Source organism: Galeopterus variegatus, unplaced genomic scaffold, assembly GCF_000696425.1.
Source record: "Galeopterus variegatus unplaced genomic scaffold, G_variegatus-3.0.2 Scaffold785, whole genome shotgun sequence".
NCBI lineage: Eukaryota > Metazoa > Chordata > Mammalia > Dermoptera > Cynocephalidae > Galeopterus > Galeopterus variegatus.
Window position 1 is genome coordinate 833,024 of NW_007726896.1, and position 5,829 is coordinate 838,852.

Sequence of the window (5,829 nt, forward strand, 5' to 3'; positions counted from 1 at the left end):
TCAAGGTACGTAATTTGTAAGCTGTTAGATTTAATGCCTGCCCTGCTTGATTGCGGACATGCTTACGACCTCTTACCCCTTCTTTTTGACCTATTTCTCCTTTTTTGAATGGGAATATATATACCCTAAGTTTGTCCCACCTTCTATTGTGGAAGTAGATCATTTGTTTTGATTTCACAGATGGGACCTTGGGACTTCGGACTTTTGAGTTGAAACAAGTCAAGACTTTGGGGATAAAATGAATGTATTTGTATGTGACTAGGACATGAGTTTTGAGGAGTCAGGGCAGAATGCTGTGGATTGAATATTCCCCGCCCCCCCAAACTCACTGAAGCTTAATCCCCACTGTAACTATTGAAGGTAGGAAATCCTAGTGTGATAATTGAAAGGCGAAGTCTTAAAAAGGTGATTAAGTTGATGGTTTAATGGTGGCCGTGCATGTGGTTTAGAGGGCTTTAGAAGGAGAGGACATAAGGAGCTATCTCTCTCTCTTTCTGCTCTGCCATTCTTGCCATGTGATACCCTGCATTGCTGCAGAGTCCCCTCACCAGATGTGTTACCTGAACTGTGGTTTTCCAAGCCTCCAAAACCATAAGCAATAAACATTTTTTTTCTTAAAAATTATCCAGTTCCGGGTATTTTGTTATAAGCAGCAGAAATGGACTAATACAACCTCTTGTCTGCTTTTTTTCCTCTATGAATTTGCCTATTCTGGATACATCATAAAAAAAGAATATGCAAACTTTCATGTCTGGCTTCTTTCACAGTGTTAATACTTCATCCATGTTATAGCAGGAATCAGTATTTTATTCCTTCTTATGGCTGACTAATATTCCATTGTATAGATATAACACAATTTGTTTATTTCATCAGTTGATGGGCATTTGAGTTGTTTTCGTCTCTTGGCTATTATGAATAATGCTGCTATAAACATTCATGTATTGATCATCACACATTATATATAACTCAAGAGTGCAGCCTTGTAACACCAAAGTCTAAGGGTTCGATACCACAAAGCAAAATGATTATCTGTAAATGAACTAGTTTTAGCCAATCCAGTATTTTGTCCATGCTATGACTGGAATGTTTGTCCCCTACAAAGCCTATGTTGGAACTTAATCCCCAATATGGTATTTGAAAAGTGGGGCCTTTAAGAGGTGATTGGATCATGAGGACTATGTTCTCATGAATGGATTAATCCATTAGTGAGTTAATGGATTAATGGGTTATCACATGCGTGGACTGTTGGCATTATAAGGAGAGCAAATGAGCATGTTAAAGTGCTCTTGCTCAGCCCTCGCCATGTGATACCCTGCAGGACTCTACAGAGTTTCCACCAAGAAGAAGGCCCTCACCAGTTGTGACCCCTGGACCTTGGATTTCCCAGCCTCCAAAACTGTAAACGTCTGTATATACATGTCAAGATGTCCTCATAAACATGTCGAAAACTACATCTCTATTTCTCTAAGGAAAGAAATTCAAATACAGATTTTATATATTTCTAAAAAGTAATACATATTATACAGCTTCAAAAAAGGCTCCTTTCATCAGGCTAAGCCAATTCTACCTAAATATAAACTGTTCTATTGTAATATGTATGGGACTAAAATAAAGTTCTTACTTGAAAGTTCTTTCAAGGTGTGGTAAAATACAGCAGTTCTGTAATAATAATAAATGTTATTTGCTAGTTTCAGTTTTAACCTTTTACTATATTAGAGTTTAAAATCCTAAATGCTATTCAAATTTGTTTGATCAGTAGCTTTTATTTTCATGTTATCAACTTAAAGAAATGATAAATGTTTGTGGTGACAAACATGCTAATTACCCTGATTTGAACATCACACATTGTATAAGTGAATATACATACCCCATAAATATGTACAATTATTATATGTTATGTTATATGTATTATTATAAGTATTAACTATTATTTGCATTATAATAATTTTTAAAATTTTTAAACAGCTTTGATTTTCAACTTACAAAATTTAGAGTAGAGGAAGTATACTCTCCTCTTTTTAAGATTCAGCAGAATGGAGATTCCTAAGCTTTGTCTATCCAGGGAAATTCCCACCTCTCTTTTTGATTTGAATTATTCAGGTTTCTTGTCCAGTCAATATGCATATGAAGTTCATCCTTCTCATCAGCTGTCCAGGCAGCACAGTTATCTCTCTTAGGAAAATAGAAACAGCAGCTTGTGGAAACATAATCTTCAGTGAGGTTTTCCTACCACCACTTTTGGCAATTTTTGAACATTATCCTAATTAAACAATTGTTTATTTATTAGTACTTTTTTCTTAGTACTCTCCTACTTATATTTTACAGATAAAATCTGTCATTAAAACAATTATTTGTCTAAGAGAATTGTTAACTTTTAGAATACAAAAGGCATATTTAGTATCAATGAATAAACAAATACAGAAAGAAACAAAGAAAAAGAATAGTGCTTAAATGTACATTTGGGGGCACTCATAACAAATTCATTTCTTTTTCTTTTTCTTTTTTTTTTTTTTTTTGCAGCTGGCTGGTACAGGGATCTGAACATTTGACCTGGGTGTTAAATCCATTTATTTCTTAAATCAGAAGGAAAAATAAAGGACCAGACTGAGTAAATTCTAATGGATTCAGGACAGTCTTTATTATAAGGGAAATCCACAACATAAAATTACTGAGGAAAAATGAATAGTAGAAGCTAAATATATAATGTAAAATAACAAAATGAAATGGTCTATTAGAATATATCTCAAAGAACTGAGAATTATTATCCTTCCAACTTCGATTTGTTACTCACTAAAGCAGTCAGAATTTGCTCATCAATGTGATGATGATCTGAAAGAGAATTGTACAGCTGGATGTAACTGCAGAATCTTAAGACTTAGAAATTCAAGTGTAGGTACTTACCACATGTTTTTAGAAGTGATTCTTTAAAAGTTATGGTGATGTCCCCATTGAATTAAAGGCAATTCATAAAGCTGCATTTATTTATAATTACATTGCCCCTTATTTGTCTAACTTACATCAAAAAATATATGGGTCAGTGGCCATTTTTGGCTAAGTAAAGTTTGGTTAAAATTAAGCAAAATAGCTAAACTGATTTATCTGAATCCTGAAAGTCAATATTCAAGGTATTAAAAGATTTTTTAATGTTCACTCAAGAGAAATGCTCTAATTCCACATAAGCCTTCACCCAAATGTTCGTAATATTATCATTACATGTAAACTAGTACACAAAGTGCTCTAATAAAAAGTTATAGGAAGTTACATTTGGCAACCTATGAATATAAGCTATGAATTTTCACAAGGGGGTTAGATTACAGAAGTAAATTATATACACCTACATAATAGTGATGCCAGAGGAGAGGGTCTGGGAGGCCTCATAGCTGGCCTCAACCCACCAGGTTCTTGACTCCGCTACAGGAAAGAATTCCAGGGCAGAGTCACAATAGAAAGTGAGAACAGGTTTAATGTAACAGATAAGAGATGCAGATTTCACAGAGAAAGTGCAGCCTAGCTCCAGAGACTGAGCACCAAGACACAGAGACACACCAAGTTGAATACAAAAGTAAGAAATACACACTTAAAGTTTAGTACAGGGTGCAGGCTGGCTCAAGAGAGTGAGCAGCCACTTGCTGAAAGTAAGCTTGATACAGAAGAAAGCACCCACACCTCAGCCCATGAAGTGCAATTGGTCCCAGGAAAGTGAGCAACAAGTGCAGCAAGTTTAATACAAGAGTAAGAAATACGCATTTACAGACAGAGTGACTGGCCCCAGGGTGAATAGCAGCCTGCTAAAGGCAAGTTTGATACAAAAATAAAAAAAAAGAAATACACACTTCAGGTGAAGTGTGGGCTGGCTTTAGGAGCATGAGCAACCACCACACCTTCTGCCAGGATTTAACTTTTATAGTTTTGCTATCTTATCCATATTCATGAATTCAGAGGATAAACTCCACTTTTCTGAGCATGCTCGCCTATTAGGGTTATATAACCCCTGTCTACTTAGCATGTCTAGTCACTGGATTTGCATAAATCTGCCCTTTGAGGTCTCAATTTCCCCTTGTTGATTCTGAAAATAGGTCCAGCTATCAACAGTAACTTTCCTCTAGGGGAGGGCTTTGGGGAGGGTCTTGAGACCTAGGGGAGTGGCTTGAAACCCGGAGGTATGTCCTGTAACCCAAACCCATGGAAACTGAGCACCTCTTATCTCAATAGGGTGGCAGCCTCAAAGTACCATAAGAACAAAGGTAAAAGTTACCAGTCACAAAAAAATCAAAATCATAAAGATATTTCTCATTTGAGAAAAGTTCAATTAAAACAAAACAAACGTTCCTCTACTCCTACCCATTGTCTCCTAAAGCCCTATAGTTCCAAGGTTTAAAACAGAGATCTGATGCTTTAACATTCATCATTCCATATTTTACTGAGTTGTAAAATAAACATTTTTTTAAATTCAGAGTATGATGTTTGAAATCATAATATTCTGGAGCTATAGAGGGACATGGCTACACGAGCAGGAGACAGATTTGCTGTTGTGTGCTCTTCCCACTGCCTCAGCCAGAATCAGTGAAGTATCAACTGGAATCTTAGAGCAGTTTGTCATTTTGTCCTTTTGGAGAATGGTGTTTGTAACATCAACAGCCTAAGAGGCAACATTATTAACCTGGAAATAGCTGGCCCAGAGGAGATTCCATGAGTTAAAGTGGCATAAACTTTAGTGGCTCTGGCAGAGAGTAACTTGTCTGCAGTGTGGCAAACTGGGCCACATGCATCAGGTATGTCATTCATGAGGACAGCCACTGATCTTTAATATCACCAGCCAGAAACATCCTGTCCACCCCCTGGCTCTTCTGTCTCCAGGAAGCAACAGAAACTCCATGTTCAGTCTGCCCATGAATGATGTAGCCTTTCCAGCTCCTGCTTGGGGTGAAATGGTTCCTCCAGTCTGCAATATCTATCCGCTTGGATCCACTGCAGAACTGCAGGCTCCACATGTAGGTCATTCACAAGGATACTGAAGAATCCCTGTATCTGGGCAGCACATTGATCCATGGTAATGATGTGCTCCACCCCAGCTATTGAAAACAGACTGGCTACAAGTTTTGCAGAAACTAGAACATGATTCTTGTCCTTTTTATCTCATCTGGCATATGGAAGACATGGAAGTACCACCTTCTCTCTGGAGAACCATGTGGTTTAACACATATTGATCATAATGAGCGGTTCCATCAAGGTGTCGTTAATTTTCCCGCAGCTACTCTACATGATATAGACACTTGGCCTCTCACTTTCACCAGCCTCTATGTTGATCTTTTGGTTGCTGAACTTCTTAGTGGCCACTCTGCCCAGCTCCAGCCCCAGCCTCTTCTCCACTTTCCTGGACAGGTCCTGGTATGAAATGCTCCCAAGCAACACCATATTGGGTATGGCAGACTTGGCAGAGCTGAGGGAGGCTTAAGGCAGTGGTGACAGAAGTAGGGAAAGAGCTGCCACTTGTGTAGGAAGAAGAGGAGGAGGAGGTGGGGAGGTGGGTTGAGGGCTGGCCTGGGCAGGGAGCCCAGCTCTGGAAGAGATTTCTGCCACATGCTGCTTCACCTCTTTCTCATTCATTCTCTTTCCATGTGAACAAACAAAAGAACTACAATGTGAAAAGAAAGTGACCCATCGATATTTTAGTACAAAGTATAAAATCACTATGATTACAACTTTTTAAGATTTCTTGAGCTGTTGTGATTTCCCCACATGTATTATATTGATCTCTCCTTCCCTATGATTAGCAGGAAATGCTTTAATACCAAAAAGTCCTGTGTGGTTGTGTGACCCACACACTAA

The 5,829-nt window shown here is 37.9% G+C and overlaps 1 pseudogene; it reads right to left on the reverse strand.

Moving 5' to 3' along the window:
* Positions 1-4,486: 4,486 nt before the first annotated feature.
* On the reverse strand, positions 4,487-5,415 carry LOC103590248 (annotated as a pseudogene).
* Between the last annotated feature and the right edge of the window lie 414 nt (positions 5,416-5,829).